Genomic DNA, 20,561 nt, shown 5'->3' on the forward strand with positions numbered 1-20,561 from the left:
CCTCCGTGCATCCATCGCTGCCTCTGTACGCTCCACTTGATGAACATTGGGGGTGGCAGATTCCAAAGGCCCCCACGGTGGGTTCAACACCATTTTTTATGCCCATGCAGCTTAAGAGCGCAGCCTAGAAGGCTTGGACCTTGCACCCCTCAACACTTGAGCTTCAAAGGGGGAGACCGGCTTGTATCTTAAGCCTTAAAAATCCCGAAAAAAATCCATGGAGATCCTCAGACATCACCTTTCTCCTAAAATCAAAGAAAAGCAAACAAATAAAGAGAAAAAGCGAAATAAACCAAGAAATGCAAGAAAATGGGAAAAACAACTAAGAAAAGCACAAACTAGAGAAAAGACATGTAAAGCTAAAGAAAAAGGGATAAAAGAGATATAAAAGAGATTAAAAATCATCCTAAAAGAGGCTAATTGAGTGCCATAAATGGCACTCATCAAATTCCCCTAAGCTAGACTTTTGCTCGTCCTCGAGCAAAACAAAGGAAAGTGGGAATAGGATGAAAAACTTATTCAAACAAGAATAAGGAAAGAATATAATAAGAATATACACTAAAACTCATTTTCGTAGGAATCACGGTTGTTTTTAGCTACAACAAGCCCTTTGAACCCCAAAGTCGCCAATGAGGACGAGTGAGGTCTTGTAAGAGTATCCAAAGAGTTTAACTTATAACTCTTAAATAAAAATGAGGCAAAAAATGAAAAGGAAACTAAAATCAAAAGGAAAAAAGTGAAACCAAAAGCTTTTGAAACGGACTTTTACAAATAATCAAATACAAGGGAATAAACAACTTTCTATACATTAAGGGTATGCACGTTCTAAGATATCCAAGGTTGATAGAAACATATGATATGCTAAGTATAGAGAACTAATTGTTGGGTTTCGTGATATCCAGCACCACGCGGAAACAAAACCCGACCCCAAGACCCGCACATAAATAAATGCAACTAAACATAAGCATATTAATTAACATAATTAATAAAATAATTTACAAGAGAAAAGAAAGACGATCTTACCCTTGCAGCGTGCTTCGCTCACCCGAGCTTTCACTTGAATGAACACGGACTCAAGAACGGAAAGAGCCCCCTTCCAATAGATTCCACCTTCAAGCACGACCCGTACGACCCTTACCTCGGAGTTTAGCCGGGGCTAGACCAAGAAAGACTAGAGTATTACGAACTCAAAGTTTCTCACCTAATGGGAGATGCCTTATTGAGTTCAACTCAAGTGAGTAATTCCCAAGGTATGCCTTGGGTATTTATAAGGAGTTCTTCCTTGTGAAATCTTCTCATCTTTCAATGTGGGACTTTTTCTCAAAAAGATCCCACATGTAAAGAATGTTAAATTCAATTCCTAATTAAATTAACCAAGAAATCACTAAGTAACAAGTGTCACGTGGTTAGGTGAGGACCACTTCCGCACTTGCTCAACAAGGCAACTCACATCCATTATGAGCTAAGCATGTGGCACCCAACCTTGAGCCCCAAGATGGTTTCGGTTGGGCCGCCATCCATCGGCCCGCGTCCGTAACCCGTCACTCGGGTCCGCGCCCCGCATGGCTGGACGCTGCCACATGGCGCGCTTCCCTAGCCTTTCGCATGGCTGGGCTATTGCGAGGCTAGGGTTTTTACTTGTTACTTGAAGCATTTTCCCGTCTCGCCAATTCCCAAATTTTGCCTCAACTTTTAAGATTTGGTTCCGACGCTCTAAGCTCGGAATCCGATGTCTTTCTTCGTAATACTCAAATGACTCGTTAATTCTTTTTGGGTTAATTCGTCGACACGGATCGTCAACTTGATTGGGTGTGACCCAAAGGGTTCATTCAAGATTACGTTGTATTTAATATTACTAATCGAAAGTGGCCTCCAACTAGGCATTCCGATCACTTGACCTTGCTGAATAATTAGCTCCTTAATTGATTCCGAACCCTCTATTGGAATAATACACTTGTTCGAAGGACACCATTCCTTTTAATCTCCCACTTATCCTTCCGAACAAGTGCGTTTTTAGTGTATAGCCTATTTCCTATGTCACTTAATGTCTCTTCATGAACTATAAGTTAAGATTATTCGTCATCCTTATTACTTCCAAAAGTGTTTCTCGAAATCCGAGTTCGACTGTAAATAAGCAGATAATTTCTAAAATTCATTTGAGCACGGCCATGCATTTTCACAGTCTCGCTCATCGAGAGGCCTTATAAACAACAAAGACATTGTTCCTTATTTGTTCAATAGGGGGACATTCCAAGTCTTGTACTGTAAGCTTCTCTTACTAAGAGGACCTAGCCGCCCGAGTGTTGCCGTTATAATCCCCATGTACGGTAGATGTTTGATAGACATCAAAACGGACTAGTACTCAAACAAGAGAACTTGCAATAATCATGGTCGAGGAAAGAGGTTTCGATAGCCATAATGAGAAATATACTTATATCGATTTTTAAATCTCTTAAAGTATTCTCATAGGTCAATCCGGTATGGTTCTAAACCAACACCTGTGCAAATATTTTATGACAATCATGTCCTTGTAGCACAAGAAACGGTGCTATAAATCATACTACATACTAATCTCAAGTGGTCATTAATCGTCCAATCATTTAAATGACCTTGATTAGGGATAATTTTCGATTATAATATTCAACGTTCACTTAATAGGTGTTTCTTTATCCAAGACATTGTCTTGATACCCTATTTTGAATATTCTCTAAATCGAATAGACTCATTATTTAATTCTAAACCACGATTAAATAGTTTTATGGAATAATTAGTAAATTTTTATTCCACTATGAAACCTTTCAACGTTTCATCTTATGATAAATAGTTTTCCTAAAATGTTTTAAGTGTAATACTCTTCAAAAAACATTAATAGAAATCATACCCATATTTTAATATGCTTGATTTCTTTCATGCAATTGTGAATGTTGTCATTCCCTTGTTTCATAGGTTTAGTTATAATTACTTTGCAGATCTTAGCGTCTTCATTATCGAATACTTTCATAATAAGATGATAAAATTTGAGAGTGTTATGGATTATATGTAATTTAAGATTTATTGTCTAAGTGATGACTCCCACTCATTTTCATGATTTGAGTTCTTAAACTTGACACCCTACAATCATCAACGTTCAACAACGAACTTTCCATTAAACAATTTTCTTGTTATTTCTTTTAAGGAAACAATATTCTCAACATATATTTTAGTAGACTTCCTGATGATGCTTTTCTTAGGTTTCACTCCAAACGGCTCACAACGATTTGGGATACCCTCATCACTTGTGATCATGAAAATTTAACTTTTCGCACATTACACATGGATGCACATCCATGTTACCATTCTCAAGCCACGACGCTTCTTAGCTCGTGCTTACAAATGGCTTCCTTGTTAAGAATCTGATCCTTGTTTAAGGTTATTTGCTTGCAACATCAATACTCAAATTATATTTGTTTCCATGCGTCAAGAACTCATCCTCTTACTTATCCAAGTAATTTGGATGTTCTTGATCATAATCTAACGATCCATTACTTAGATTTATTTTTATTGGTACTTTATACTTCTCATGCTTTAATCATGTAAATTGTGTGACGACTCCATATCATAGCATACATTATCACTACTATAAAAGGAGCCTTTTTTCGACACTATTGCCTCGACGCTAAGGTTGGGGTGTCAACAACAAATTAATGATTCCGTGTGTCCTCGGCGCTTTTTGTTTGGAGTATTTTAGGCTGTTTTTAGCGTCAACAACACGAAACTGTGCCCCGCACGTGTACTCTACCAGGTGAAACCACGCGTTCATTATACCGCCCAAAATCACAAAACCCACCACTCATCATATTTCTATTCTTAACCCTAACTATTTCTAAAAAAAAAATTTCTTCATTCGATCGAAATTCTATGTAAAGACTCATGGAATTATGGGCGAGATTTTGAATTCAGATCTTCTTCCTCCTTACGTTTCACAAATTCTATCAAAATAATTTATATATCTTGCTAAAAATTATTTTCTTTCTCTCAGATCTGATTGTTTGCATAGAAAATTGATTTGCGACTACTACCGCTCTTGGTCTCCTCACATGTTACATTTTTACATTAGTCTTTGTTGATTTTTAACTCCTAATAGTATTTCTTTCATTTTATTTTTTTTGAGTTAATTGATACTAGCAAGTTGCAATTACCCAATTTTTACTCGTTTCAAACCCTATGTTATAGATCTTGTTGAATTTCTGTTTCTTCAAGTAAAACTCTTAGGTTCTAGATTTTTTTATACATTTGTAGATTGCAAAGTTTAGATATTTTTTATTACGATATAAAATAATCGACATTGAAATTTTTGGTTATTAGAGTAAAAAAAAAATAATTACTCTTAGAACTTTATCTTGGTAAACAGGGTCATAGATACCAAATCGTCATTTGATAAGGTCCTTATAATTACAACTATTTTTTCAAAAAATATATCTACAGAATTTGACATGAATATTATCCATTGAATAAGCTCTTCTCTAGAGTATTTTCTACTAAATACTGGTAAATTTTAGTAGGTTTATAGAGGATGTGACTAACCTTTGCAACCTAGCTTCTATTCATTCATCATCTATTGTACTTGGTGTTTGTAATCAATTTTTTTGTCATTTCTTAATGTTTTGTAATTGGTGTTACTCGTCTTGATTTTGATTTCACTAAGCTCTAGAATTTCATTTTCGAGCAATTATTCTTAGCTAAATTTTACCCATCCTTTGTCTAAAGAGCCAATGCCTATTTAATCAATTACAAATTAGTGCTTGTTTGGTTGGAAGATATTTCCCTAGGAAATGGAAATTCCTAGGCAATAGCTAAGATATGTTGTGTTCGGTTGCAAATTTCCTAGAAAATAATATTTTCAAGGGAAATGTAAATTCCTACATAGCATGGGAAATAACTCACCAAGCCCCCTAGGTGAGTGCATTCCTACAATCCATAGGAAGTTATTTCCTAGGAAATACTAATTCTCATGATGTCAACCAAACACTTTTGAAAAAATTTTATGCAATTAGCAAAAGAAAAAAATTTCCTATGGTATATGATTTCATGTGGGAATTTATTTCCCATGTTGAACCAAATAAGCACTTAGCTCTAAGAAAACAAGGTCTTGTTATGCTTCAAACCTGAGGAAAAAAAAAGTTTTCTTTAAATAATTGTTAGGCTGTTGCTATGTTTTGAGATGAAGGTGAATTGTGTTTCATTAGTTCTCTATGTTTAGCATATCTTATGTTTCAATTAATCTTGGATATCTTGAAACGTGCACTCCTTTATTTGTTTAGAAAGAATTGCATCCATTTGTGCTTGTTCATTTGCAAAAGTCCATTCATGAATATTTGTTTTCTTTTCTTTTCTTTTTTGCTTCTTTTTCATGCTTTGCCTTGTTTGTTTGGTTTGTGAGAGTTATGGGTTAATCTCTTAGGAAACCCTTACGAGAGCATCACTCGTCCTCTAGGGCGATCTAGGGGCTTAAATGGCTTGTCTTTAGTTGCTAAAATTGACCGTTATTCCCATAAAAGTGAGTTAGTGTATATTCTTGTCTCTTCTCTTCTTCTTTTGTTTGTTTGAATAAGATCATGATTTTTTCCTTACTTGTTTTGGTTTTGCTCGAGGACGAGCAAAAGTTAAGCTTGGGGGCATTTCATGAGTGTCATTTATAGCACTCATTTGATGAGTATTTAGCTTGTTTTTACCTTCTTTTCATAGCTTTTCTTCTTCATAAATGCTTAGTTTTATGCATTTTCTCTTTATTTCCCTTCTTTCTCTTGTTTTGTGTTTTTATTGTTTTTCTTGTGTTTTCTCCTTTATTTCTCCTCTTTTCGTGGTTGTAGATATTGCACGAGGTTCAAGTCTTGATATTGATGGTTTTCTAAGATGATTTTGGAGTAGGCTCATAACATTGGGAAAGCTTAAGATGCAAGGAAGTGGGTGCTCCAAGTTCTAGCTCTTGCACTCTCAAGCCGTGCCTCATGAAAGGTGGTGTTGAACCCACTGGAGAGTCCATTTGAATCTGCCATGTTTAGTGTTGATCATCATCATATGCGTGCTCTCGAATGCCCTAATTGCGAACGCGTGGCCTTAACACGGGTGCTCCTCTCTGTTTTCCGACTTCGCTCGATTTCGTTTTCCGAACCTCTATAAATATCTTTCTTAACCCGATTTTTGAGAGAAGTTTGGAGACATAATTTTGATCATAATTTTAGCTTAGTAAAGAGCTTCTCTGTCTAGATCTAGGGTTAGTTTTAGGAGTAGAGTTAGAGAGAGAAAGAGAGGAATTTCATTGGGGATTTGAGAGATTGAAGATTCAAGGTGACAATTGTATTAAAGATCTCCATAATCAATTAATGAGTATTTCTAACTCTATCTCATTTTATTGCTTTGTTTAATTTCATGTTTGTTTGGTTTGATTTTGATGTTTGATCTTGATTAGTGTAATTGTTCTTCATAATTTGTTGATTCTTGATTTCTTTAGTTGTTTGTTGATAGATGATGATTCTTGAGTAGTTGTTTGGCTAGGAATTGGGTGAAACTTGTATGATTGATTGATTATGATTAATTTGGGAATTGTGTTGATTGATTGTTGAGATTAAAGTGATTAATGTAAGTTTTCATGTATGTAATTCGATTAGGCCTTGAGAATTATGCTAGATTGCATTGTGATTGCTAATGACACGACCAATTGATTTAGGAATTGCAATTATCGATTGATTTGGTTTGTGATTTTCTTAGTTTTTTATTCGTAGAGACATCTAGCTTAACGATTAGGAGATAGCTCTTTGATTCCAATTGATAGCTCTTATCAATAGTATTCACAACCATTGATTGGCATGTTTGTCCCAAGTTGTTGCAATTGTCATGATTACTTGTTGATTCCCATTCCTAGTATTTTATTTGTTTGGTTGTTTGTTTGTTAGTTGTTAGTGTTACTTCTTTACTCATGACTTCAACCTAGCTTAGCGCCCAATTCAAAGCTCTTGAACATAACCATTCCTTTGGGTTCGACCCTTGACTTACCTCTATATTGATATTTAGATTTGTTAAGTGTTTATAAATTTTGTTTGGCTTAGTTTTCCCCTCGTCAGGAAGTAGTTAACGGCCTAGAACTGGCTCTCCTTCTCCTTCTATAAGTTTGCTTAATCTCGGGATCGTAAGACACCAACAATTAATTTAGTTACAAGGCTACAAGTGTAGCCAAAAGGAAACACACTCTTTTTGAATTTTGTAGTTTTATGGTGAACTAGACTCAAGTAATCAATTAGCAATCAACAACACCGCTCCCCGGCAACGACGCCATTTGATGGGAGTTAGAACGGTCGCACATTCTACACTTTTTCAAACACATTTATTAATAAACACCCTACATACCAAGCACATTGATAAGGGACGGGATATGGTTGCTAAGGATCTTAACACTTAAGCTAATTCGAAGTCTTTAGTGATTTGGGATTCGTCAAGTAGATAAACAAACTATAGTTCTAATTCAATGGATTAAATACACTAGGGAGTGGGACCCACTCAACCAAGGCAATTAGGCAAATAGGGAGTAAAATAGACAAGAGATGGCAAAGACTATATGTAAGATCAACCTCATGCAATTAGGAAACAACTCACACTACTAAACTTAGGTTCCTCATTAGTTTAGCAATAGAAGATACATAATCAAATTGCAATAAGTAATGACATACTCAATTCACATTTCCATGTCAAACTACGCATACCATGTTATCAAGCTCCTGAATCAAGGGTAGCTAATCCTATCATGAAGAACTAGCAAGCAATCTCATACAATCAATTTAATTGCAATTCAAACATCAACACTTCTCCCAAATTTACATAACTAACAAATAGGTTGAGCTTCACCCAACTCCTAGCAAGGAAGACTACTCACAACTCATCTTAAGTAACATGCAAACAAAGGTTAGGGTTCTAACTACTTCAATAATTGGGGAAAAGTGATTAACTAATGAATAAACTATCATCCAACAACAAATTATCAAGAATTAAAGAGATTCAAGTGACTTGCAAATACAAAATGAAATTAGAATTTAAATAGATGAAGGTGGAAGAGATTACTAATTGAAACTTCAATTGTTGAGTACAATGTGCCAAATCTTGAGAATAATCCTTGAAGCTCACTATTACAATGATAAATTTGATGAAAACTAAACTAAATTACCAAAGTGAATTGTTTCAAACTAAGAAGAGCTGCTAAAAACTATGCTACTGTTGTCTGTGTCTCAAATGAACCAAAGAGGAAGTATTTATACTCCTCGAATTACATAGGTTAATCCGTCAAAATAAGACAAATTTCCAGCGAGGAGCGCGCGCTCCTAGATTAGGAGCGCCCGCTCCGAACAGCTGCGTGCCTGCTCTTGCTTGCCTCGGAAGAAGTTAGAATTCAAATAATCGGGGAGGAGCGCCCGCTCCAAAGGCTCTGCACGCCCGCTCCCCTATTCTTCAGCATTGTGGCAGAAAGTATTGGAGCAGGTAGAAGCGCCCGCTCCTCACAGGATGGGATCTTGGGCAGAATATCTTGATTTCGATGGAGCGCCCGCTCCTGGATAGGTGCACGCCCACTCCACCAGGAGCGGATTCTCCTTCCTCTGTTTTCATGCCTTGAACTCCATTCCGAGCTTTGATTACTTGTCAAAGTGAGTCATAATACCTGCAAAACATGGACAAACACATACAAAGAGGGGGTAAGGCCGAGACACAACTTTTATATACTAAACGGGTTAGAAATAGGGGAAAGGATTGCAAAATCGAGTTAAAATCACCGCAGTAAGTGGTAAAATAAACCACTTATCACCTGTATATATGGAAAGTCATGAATGTTAGTCTATGTTGTGACTATTTAGGTTCTATATTATAATTGAATGAATGATTGAGAAGGATAGTTGTATATCGTGGCACATTTGAGAATTAGGTGATAATAATTATTGTTTTGTGTGAAACGTTTGGTCTTTGATAATTTTAGTATTTTTTTTCTTGCTGCTGCTTGGACTCTTCTCTGCCCTCTCTGGGGTATTTTATTTAGCTAATGTTTGTTCTATGAGTCTTTCTCTTTTTTCACTATTTTTTATCTAGCATTTTATTGTTATGCAATTATTATTAGCAAAATTTTACCAATATTTTATCAAAAGAGCTAATTCTATTAAATTAATTACAACTTAGCTGTAAGAAAACAAGCTTTTGATAACTCTTTATGCTTCAAAGCTGAGAAAAAAAAAACTTTCTGTAATTCATTGGGTTCAAGGTTAATTTCTTCCTATACTCTATCAGCTATAGTTTTGTACGTAGTTAGTTCCATGTTTCAATATTAAACAAGAGATAAATTATTTTATTAATGAAATTATACTCTGACATTACAAGCTGCTGACATCTAGCTCTAAAAAAATAAAACCAATAACAAATCTTTGTATAAGTTATGCTTGTTCTCATTTGTTCTTCTCATTACAGGAGTTGTTTTCTTTTCATTGATTTGGCTTGGTGCTCCACTTGCACCTGTAATTGGATAGTAAGTTGACTCCTTTTCTAGCAGCATTTTATGTGGGTGCCTTGCAAAATTTTTATTGCAAGAGTGCAAGTACAGTTTGTTTGATCTTTTCAAAGAAAATGGCTTACATTCCATTGGACAAGGACTCTAAGGTTTCATCTAATGAATCTCTAATTTATACCATCTTTGTCTTTTGGTTCTTCAGAATATGGAATTGTATAATGTCATATTTTGAGCCTATAGAGTCATATTAAACATTGGCAAATGATGTCTTGTCTTCTTAATATGGATGCCTTGATCCTTTGGTAAGCTTTCTACTCCGTAATTGATTTTGAAAGCTGTTTGTGATTTTGGTTTGATTAGGTAAAGACTATTTTTCAGGGAATGTATTCTCTATGTTTTTTTTTTTTTTGGGATACTGCTCCCTAGTGTTACTAATTTAAATATATTATTGTATTTATATCCTTTTACTAATGTCTTGATGCAAATGCTGAATTATGGTGCAGAGCCAAAAGATTATATGGACATCCATGTATGAATAATGAGAAGCCGTGCAAAAGGGCTAACATCTAATGATGCAAGATGACAAGGACGAAAGCAAGATATTTTTTAGCTATGTAAAGATATTATGTCGGTGTCTTGAAATTTGTTCCACTACAACAAGTCACAAATGAAGTATAAGCTGGAATTATATCTGTTGTAATATAAAAAAACTTATTACTATGAGATATTGTATATATACTATGTTATATTTATGTGCAATAAAAATAAATTTAGCCTAGTTTTGCTGTGTGTATATATATTAAAGTATCTTTTGGTAAAACTAGTATACAAGCAATAATTTTTAGTGTGAAATATAATTTTTGGTAAATATACTCTAGATATTGTTTTAAAGAATATGGACAAGTAAAAGCGTCACCAAATTAGATAATTAAGACAGAAAAAGGCGTCGCCAAAATGTTGAATATCAAATACATGAAACTTTAGACACTAAAAAGTGTCGTCGATGATAAGATTCTAGACCCCAAAAAGCGTCGATAAAGTTGAGAGAGTGCACCAACTATTACAAACTTCGACACTTTGTATAAATATTTGGACACATAGTAGCATTGAGATTTTCGACGCTTTTTGTGACACCTAATTTTCTCGACTCACATTTTCTCAACGCTTTTTTAAGCGTTGGGAAAGAAATTTTCAACGCTTTTTTGCGTCGAAAAAAGTGCTTAAATAGCGTCCAAAACACACGGATTTTCTAGTAGTGATGGTTTTAATTGCAGAATTATTCTCAATTTTATTCCATTCATGTGACCTTTTTGCTCATCCAGTTTCACCGAGTCTTGCTAAAATGTTTGCAATGTAATACGGTTAAAAGTGTCCACTAGAGTCTTTCTTGTTTGACTTAGTATTTGCCTAGCTTATACTTAGTCCAACCATTTACATAGTTTTATACATGTGGGTCAAAAGCCTTTCAAAGTCCTCCAATTTATGTTTAACACGGTAAATTTAATTACTCGTTTAAACATTTTATTAAGTCTAAAAAATAGATCTTAATTCCCAATATGTACTAAGTGTTGCCTTTTGCTTAGTTCAATGTTGAAAATACTTTCAAATCTAAGCATTTAGCATTTGATAGTTAATTTAGAACAGAGTTCGTAAAATTCTTGTTGGACCTTACAAGGTTGACTTTTGCTCCAACAAAACTTCTTATCAATAAGAATTTCTATGTTTCTCCATAAGCAAATCCTTTTGATTAACTTTATGAGAAAATACGTTCCAATTCCTATATGCAATGCTTCCTTCAATCCCATAATGGCACTACTATAAAATTGGCCAAAGAGACCTCAAACAAGAGACCATTTAATTAAATGTCTGGTCTCTTGGTTTTAAGAGACCCAATATTTCAGATAAATGGTCTTTTTTTTTTAAATCAAATAAATAAATAAAGAGAGAGACCCTTCATATAAGATAAGTGGTCTCTCCTTTTATTAATTAATAAAATAAATAAAAGAGAGAGACCATTTATTTAGGAGAAGCGGTCTCTCCTTTTTTAATTAAATAAATAAATAACAAGGGAGACTATCTATTTTTTTTTTATGAGGGAAAGGGAGACTATCTATTTAAAAGAAGTGGTCTCTCCTTTTTTTTAATTAATTAAATAAAAAAAAGACCATTTATTGGAGATACGGTCTCAACTTCTTCTAATTAATTATATAAATCTTCTTTTTTCTCTTTTTCCCCTTTTTTATAATTAAAAAACAAGTAAACCCTCAGCTCGTTCATCAGTCTCATTTCTCTCTCTTATTCTCGTTGCCCTTGTCTCTTTCTCTCTTTATCGAGTTTTCAGCGCCACCACTTCCACCACCACACCTTCCACCGCCAGCCCACACCATCTCTCTATTTCTTTTCTTTCCTCATTCCCTGTCTCAAAGGCGATGATGGTTATGGTGGTAGCGATCCGTGGTTGAATTTTTGGAGCTTTCTTCTTGAATCCTCCTGATGGATAGAATTTAATGCTCCAGATCTTAGGATTCATAAGGTCTATCGCATCCGGGTTTTCCCTCAAAAGCATCCGCAGGTATGAAGTTGATTTTTAGGGTTTTGTAATTTGGGTTTTTTTTTTTTTTTAAGTTTTTAAGATTTGATTTAAAATCTGGGTTGCTTTAAAATTATGGATTTGTTTCTGTTTAGGGTTTAATCGAGGAATTTTTAAGTTCAGATCTAATAATTGTTCTCTCGTTTTTCAATTTGTTGATTGTCTCTGAGATTTTCATTCTTTCGCATAAACGAAATAAGTTGACAAGAAACTAAGCTTTAAAAAACAATTCAAAACCCTTGAAATCTCTCAGATATAATTCGTTCGGTCACTTCGGTGAGAAAGATGGGAAGAGCGGTGTTCAAATGGGTGATGCAGATGCACAAGGATGTACCCAGAGCTGCCAAATTCTACTCTGATGGTTTGGGTTTCACCATTAATGTCTGCACTCCTCGTTGGGCCGAATTCAGCTCTGACTCCTTCAAGCTTGCTCTCTTGCACTCTTCCAGGTTTTCTTCTTTCTTTTCTTCCTTTATTTTTGCTGTGTTTTTTTTTTTTTTTATTGAATTTCAATGGGTATAACGTCATTAACCCAGAAAGTTTAGAAATTTGACTGATTTCCATCTACTTTTTACAAATTTGCTGTGAAATTGCATCAGACTTCATACTAAAATTCTTGGACTTCTGATTGATTTCATTTGGGGTGATAATTAAGGGGTGTCTTTATTTTAATGGCAAAATTATGTTCAGTTTGACTGGTGTAATTTATAGATAAGCTTTCAATTACATTAGATGAGAAGAACCCCCTAAACGGCTTGCAGCAAGAAATTAACGTCATTAACCCAGAAATTATGGCTAAATTATGTTCAATTTGATCGGTGTAATTTATAACGTCATTAACCCAGAAATATGGATGCTACTTCTGCTTTCTTTAATTTTGAGTCTTCAATTTTGATTTTAGTTGTGGGTTAGTGTAATTTTAGTTTCAAGTTTGTGTATGCATATATTTTTTTTTTAATAATTGTGTGCTAATTTTTAATCTTTTTGAAAATTTTTCAAGATAAGAAGTGAAGATTAATTTGCTTGTTGATTTATTTGGTTGGCGTGAGGTTGCTACACAAGATTTTAGAAGGCCTTGGTTATAGTGTGAATGGGTTTTTTTAAGTACGGAGTATGAATTTTGTGTAAATTTTGATAGAATATTGATTGTACTCAAATACTTCGTATTAATGAGTTTTTGGGATTGGTTTTGAATAAACTACGTGTATAATTTTCGTATTAATGAATTGTATTTTTGTTTTATAAAAATCATATACGGAGAATATATTAAAACACAAATAATTTTTTTTTTTTTAAAAAAAAAAAGAAGAAAGAGACCATTTATTTGAAATAGGTGGTCTCACTTTTTGAAAAAGTGAGACCGGGTGATCGATCATCTATTTCAAATAGGTGATCTCAGATTTTCAAAAATTGAGACTATCTATATTAAATGAGTGGTATGAGTGGTCTTTGTTTTTAAAACAAGAGACCACTCTGGCCAAAGAGACCTGTGAGCTAGAGACCACCCCTAAGGTAGTCTCTTTGGCCATTTTAATATGGTCTCTTTGGTCAATTTTGTAGTAGTGTGGATTTCTTGAGCTTGCTTTTAGATTTAGCATTATTTAGATTTTCAAAACCCTTATACTATTTTCATAGTCACTTCCAAAATCCTATTTTAGGAAGACGATTTTGGTATCTATTTTGCCATATTCTATATACGCAATTTTGCTAGAATAATCGCGAAAAGACTTAAGAATTTCGATTGGTGAAAAAGTTTTTATCAACACCATAAATTTAATTATATCCTTTTCAACCAACTTAGCTATGTATGCATATACATTTCCACATTTGTTAGTTTTCTCTTTGAAAACTTAATTGTGATTGATGGGTCTTTCACCCTTCATGCAAATTAATCAAGTTTCAAACACGATTTTCAAATATGGAGTCTATTTTGAATTTTTTTTATGGCCTCTAACCATTATTCGGAATTTGGATTTGTCGTAGCTATCTTATAATACATCATTCCCTTACTATCTAATAGTAAATAATATATTTGTAAGTCTCAGGTTTATTTCTAACTTAATCTTTGGTGAATTCTATACCTATACGGGGTAATTGCATCAAACACCGAGTTTCAAGGCGCTTTCAAAGCCCTTTGATTATGTCTATCTTACTCCAACACTTTAGAAGTTTTGTGAGTAATGAATTCGGGTAAAGCCCTTTTGAGTATTCTTGATCAATCATTCTCATGAAGTCCTTCTGAAGTCTTTCTAGATTCTTAGTTTTAGTTTGTTGTAAAGCTCGATGGTCATCGAGTTCATTTTCCTCCTACTTGTCGTTTTGGAAATGTGTTATTTTCTAGAAAGACACCACTTAGAGTAGCAAATACTATGTTTTGCCCGTTGTCTCATTTGAATGCTTAAAAAAAGACATGTACATTGTCTTTGGGTAAAAGTTTGTTGTGAAACAAACAGTTAGCTCTCATTTGAGCTATCTTAGCCTTTATTGAGCCATTATGCTCCCATTGAGCCTCTTAGATCCCACTGTGCCAGTGAGCTCCATCTGAGGCTAAGAGCCTTAGACATATACTTTAAAAGACATTTAGAAGTTATTTAATTTCTATCCATAACTGAATATGATGTCCTTTTTTAGCATTGACATTTTGTTTAGTCTAACATTAGTCATTTGTGCAAATCTGTAAGAACTTTATAGGAAGGGATGTGATCCATCATCGTTCGGGTCATTTTCAAATGGCATCGAGGTCTCTGTGAAGACATAGTATGTTCTTGGTGGAGTTATTTATGAAAATTTCATAACTTCGAGATGGTCACACTTGGATCAAGCAAATATCACTCGATCTAATCTAAAATGTTTTTGATATCTTGCCAAGTCAATTCTATACTTCACTGAACTTTTGAGCTACTCAAGGTCAACTTTGTTCACATTTGATGAATATAGCCATATTCTTTTAAATTCTTTGTGAAACGTTGAAGTAATTGAAACCTTTTTAGCTTTCTGAGTTTAATTGTTTATACCAAGAACAATAGCTCTTTACTTTGTCGGTTTTTAACAAGTAAGACTTTCTTGTCTTAGAACGATTCCGAATCGATCAATTGTCAAGAGCCATATAGCCTTGAGTACGTTTTTGTTAATGTGACATTGCTAAAGGTGTTCGGGACACAAATCATGCCCATGATTTGAACCTTTGTGAGTTTTCATGTTAGGGAAATGTTTGTTTATAATCAAGCATTCTTGACTCTTGGCTTAGACAACCATGTCATTTAAATAAATTCACAACTATTGCTCTTTACTTTGAATGTGAGTCTTTCCGTGTGTAACGGATTGTTTGCTGATTATGGAACATAATAATAACTATTATTTATTTCTGCCTTAGCTTAAAAAGGTCTTTAAACAAAGCTTATGACTTTACAATTGATGTAGCACCACTTGCTTCTTTCCAAGCTTGTAAGTCAATAAATTAGCTTTACTTCAATGGTTTGAGGTCACTATCAAAGTGGAACACTCAAGGAGTATCCGATACTTCTGAAGATAATAAGTTGCTAACTTAATTACAATAACATGAACTCTTTGGTAGAAATGAAATTCATTCATTTTCTTTGTTCCTTGTTTCCTATATTTCTGACTATACATTATCTCATAATCTTTAAAAACCATTTCCTTAAGTATTTTAACTTTTATAATTTGTTTGGAATAATTAAGCATCTAGTGCGCTGTAAAACAAAGTTCCATCGTTTCCTTTAATTCGTACTAGAATTACTACATCAATGAGTTGTACTCATTAGTGTATGAAGCGAAAAGATATGTTGGTTGTCAACTTCTGACAATTTGAGTTTTCAACTCAATACTTCATGTTTATCCAAACTACCTAGTATTTTGAATACATGATGTGCAACTGTCCTTACGAACTTAGATATAAAAGTCATTTATGAGAGGTTGTATTTTAGAAATGCTTTTCTTTTATCTGAGAACTAATCTCAAAGATTTCCTTTACCAATCATTGAAAACAATATAATTTGATTTATAATTCTAGAAATATAAGTGCTAAGTATAACCATTTATCAAGATAATAACATAATAAGTTTGAAATTTAAAAGCATTCATGCAAGCTTTCAATCATATTAAGCGTATTATCCACGCATTAAATTTGTCCTCATTTGGCGAGAATAAGGCGGTTCCAAGATCCAAAAAATCAACAAGTGGTTAAACATGCTTTGGCTTATCTTAACACTTATTATTCTAAGGTAAGCATTTCCTTGCTAATGGCTCCAAGCCATTCTTGGTTTTATAAATCGTCGCATCTAATGCTCTCGTGACGATTTATCTCTTTTTCCACGACATCTAAAGACTCCTTACTGATATTGTTGAGTTTAACCAAAAATCAACATGTATACCCGGTATACCTTACGTTCCTAGGAAAGTAGTGATGCCTCGCTTTGACGTAGCCCATCACTATTCTCATTAGTTCGGCAAGTGTCATTTTTGGAATGACAAGTTTGACTCAATATTTTAGGAACCTAGGGTTTCTATGTTGGCTGATTTAAGTTAACTTAATTAATCATCGAAACATTCGAAAACCTAAACAAGCATCTAACATATCATTCATATATAATTTAAACATAAATATATATATCGAAAGCATAAGTAAAAGATGCATTTGGCAACTAGAATAACCCCTTGAATCTTCAAGTTTTCAAGGGTTTTCATTGAAACTTCAAGGCATCGTCTTCAAAGGAACGCCATCTTTAAGACATCACCAACATATATCCAACTACTAGTTAACTACGATTAGGATTAATCTAAATATTAAGGTATAAAAATACGCAACGGTTTGCAGACAGTATTTAGATTTACAAAAATATATAACGGATCGCAGTCCCTATTTTCTATCCTAATTCGGCCCCACTAATTGCCATTTTCATAAAACCTGTGAGAGAATATATATTCCATTAATCCATTCAGCATATGTGAATGTCTCATGCATTTTACAACAAAAAACAAGTAACAATGCAACATTTCGCACAAACTAGTAACTAATTACGGTGGTAATTCCAATTAACGCGCCCAATGAAAACTAGTCAAAGTTGTTAATCAATTATGTGGTTAAATGCGATAAACAATGAAGCTCCCACTAAATTCCGCATCCAACTTAATTAATCCGATTAATTAAGCCGGTAAACCCATAATTTTACCAAATAAAATATTCTGCAAATGTCGCTTATAGCTCGTGGCCTAGCCTCCATTTTTAATTAAAATAATTTAAACACAATTAAAATAACTAAATCGAAAAAAACGCAAAATTACGTAGCCTTAAAACGCCCAAGTTCCTAGCATCAAGCCTCTCGGCTTGGTGTGATAGGCATCGAGGGTATGGGGGCCTTGTGACGACTCGTGCGCACAACCATAGCTAGTGTCAAGCGTGACCCCGTAGCCTACAGCATCGCACAAGTCGTTATACTGCTTACGAGGCGTGCCCAAGACTCCATGGCCTTCACATGAAAGCCACTCGGGCTTGTTGCTGTGCGCGCCCTCGTTGCCTCGCAACAGCAGGCCACACGCACAAGTGCTCCTCTTTAGTCGCACCAACCTGCTGCCCACGCACACATACTGCACTAGCACGCACAAGCAACGTACCGGCCCACATTCCCTCGGCAGCCACATGCGGGTTGCGTAAGCAACCCAGCTGGCCAAGGGAGTGCTCGTGGCTATTTTGCCTCGTTTTGCGTGTTTGTGGCTCGAGATTATTTCCCGAGTTTTGTGTGTGATGAGTGTCATTTATGGCACTCTTAGGCTAGGTTTTCTTTATAATTTTATTCTCATTTTTAATCCTTTTTGCCGTGTTTTTACATAATAATGCTTCTTTGTGTGTTTGTGTGTAAGTTTAGAGAAATGCATGCTTTTAATGGTTTTCTTGTCATTTTGTTCATTTCTCGACTATTCCTCTTGATTCTTTGTTCCCTTGATTTGTTTTGTAGGTGTGTTGAGTTTCCCGAGGTATGATCACCAAGGAGAAAGCTCGAGCACATTAAAGAAAGTTGATGGAGCAAGGTTCGGGATTCCGAAAGCGCAATTCAAGCTAGCTCTGTGAGGGCCTTGGAAGTTATGCTTTGGCTTGAGGCATTCTAATGCTTGGAAGATAAAGGATCTGCCCAATGATATGGATGCTCCGGAGCGCGAAGATTGATCGAGCAAGCGAAGGAGGCAAGGCCACGAGCACCGAGTAGGGGTGCGCGCACGCGGCACAGGGGGTGCGTGCGCGCAGACCCTCCTGTGCGCACGCGCGGCCTGGTAGTGCGCGCGCACCAGGCGCCCCGCCCCCTTCGCTCGTTTCTTCTATTTATACCCTTAATCTTTTCCTTTTTGGGGGGGACGACTTAATTTGTACTTGACACATATTTTTCCAGATTTTGTAGAGAGAGAAAGTTGAGAGAGAAGCTTTAAGATTACTTGATTGTACTTGAATTTGATCCTTTATTTCAACTTAATATTGAATTTCTTTTTCTCATCAATGAAAGTTTATGAGATTTCTTTCCTTTTAATTTACTTTTATTGCAATTTCTTTTCATCTTTGAATGTTTGATTTGAATTTCATTCTTTGCTTTAGAATTTGTTGAGTGATTGATTTTCTTCTTGATTGAGCTTGAAATGAATATGTTTGTGATCCAATTTGTTTTGTTCTTCAATTTCACCATGATTAGTGAGTAGATTAGTTGCTAGGGAGAAGGGAAAGCATGCTAGATTGATGATTTTTGCTAGTTGATGATCCTTGAATGAGTGAATTATTGCAATTAAATTGGTTGACATGGTTGTGCATGTGATTAATTAGACTAGAAGTGATCAACCCATAAGATTAATCTAGATTGCATTGCAAATTTCAATGACATGAACCCTTGATTTGAGAATTGCTTTAATTGATTGAATTTGATTGTGATTTTCCTAGTTAGCCATTCATAGTGAACCCTAACTTGGCTTATAGGAGATAGCCCTTGAATTCCTTTGCTTGCAACTGTTGTTTGTCCTTTGCAATGTTTGAATTGACTGAGTGATCCTTCAATTAGCATAATCATTGAGCTTGCATGTGGAACCTATATCCCTAGAGTTTAGTATATTGAATTCCTCGATTTATCTAGCTTTATCGATACCTTTGTTACCAACCATATCTTTCATCAATCTTCGAACTGCTTGACGTAGGTTATAGCTTGCACCTACTTATTTCCTTGGGTTCGACCCTTGACTTACCATATATTCGTATTAAGTTGGTCGAGCGTTTATAAATTTTCTTCGGCTCTAGGAAATGGTAGAAAACGACCTACTTTTCCCTACGTCAAAAATGGCACCGTTACCGGGGAATGATATTGGTGCTTTGTTATAGTTGTTCAGTTTATTTCATCTTTAATTGAAAATACAAAAATATTTTCTTTTAGGCTACATTTGTAGCCGTGCTACTAACCATTTCTTTTGAGATTTTATGCATAGAGCACGTGGTCGTTCACTAGAGCCATTTGATCCGAAAATTGAGAGAACTATTGCAAGGTTAAGGGGTGCTAGACGATCTTTGAGCCCTAGCATTTCGAGTGAAGAAGAACCAAAACAAGAGGAACAAACAAGAATGGGAGAGAATCCAAGGGTGGCATTGAAAGAATTGGGGATTCCCGGTGCATATAGATTTGAGAGTGGGATTGCTCCACCTACAACACCGGCAAATGACTTTGAAATAAGACTGGCAATGATCACTTTGATGGAGAGGCGACAATTTAGTGGGGCCAAGCATGAAAGCCCGCTAAATCATCTCAAGGAGTTTTAAAAGTATTGCAATACTATCAAGGTGAATGAAATTTCCCAAGAATTCATCCGCCTCAAGAATTTTCCCTTTTCGCTGATAGGGCATGCCTTGGAATGACTAGACAAGGAAGTCAAGCCGAATTCTCTAAGGACATGGGATGAAGTGACCAAGGAGTTTCTATCCCGTTTTTATCCACAAAAGAAAACGGCGGAGGCTAGAGCTTTGATTCAAGGTTTCAAGCAAAAGCCTAGTGAGTGTCTCTATGAAGCATGGGAGAGATACAAAGAGTATCAAAGAGAGTGTCCTCACCACGGAATTCCTACGTACCAAATTATTCAAATAATCTATGGAGGCCTTAGTTCTCAAGGAAAGTCATATTTAGATGGAGGAGGCGGAAGTCCTATCATGAACAAAACGGAAGAGGAAGTGGTGGACATAATTGAAGACGTAGTGAGATAGTATAGAGATTGGCAAAATGGAGAAAGAGAGTCAACTAGTAAGAGTAACTCTTCGGTGTAATCGGTTGATCATCTAAATGCAATCAACAATCTATCCTCACAATTGACAAACTTGGGGAATGAGATGTCCGCTATCAAGGCGAAGTTGGAAATTGCTACCTACCAAGTTTCAAGTCTTCCCTCCCAATCTAAGGGGAGAGGTATGTCTTCTAATTC

The 20,561-nt window shown here is 35.2% G+C and overlaps 1 long non-coding RNA gene and 1 other non-coding gene across 2 annotated transcripts; one reads left to right on the forward strand and one right to left on the reverse strand.

Moving 5' to 3' along the window:
* The first annotated feature begins 11,633 nt into the window (after window positions 1-11,633).
* LOC145562383 (uncharacterized) lies at window positions 11,634-13,355 on the forward strand. Its single transcript, XR_014094356.1, has 3 exons — window positions 11,634-12,089; window positions 12,361-12,556; window positions 13,108-13,355. It is a non-coding gene; the product is annotated as an uncharacterized LOC145562383 (long non-coding RNA).
* Window positions 13,356-20,098: 6,743 nt separating this feature from the next.
* LOC145565754 (small nucleolar RNA R71) lies at window positions 20,099-20,204 on the reverse strand. Its single transcript, XR_014095133.1, has one exon. It is a non-coding gene; the product is annotated as a small nucleolar RNA R71 (small nucleolar RNA).
* Window positions 20,205-20,561: the final 357 nt, after the last annotated feature.

This window comes from Chenopodium album, chromosome 10, assembly GCF_948465745.1.
Source record: "Chenopodium album chromosome 10, dcCheAlbu1.1, whole genome shotgun sequence".
NCBI lineage: Eukaryota > Viridiplantae > Streptophyta > Magnoliopsida > Caryophyllales > Amaranthaceae > Chenopodium > Chenopodium album.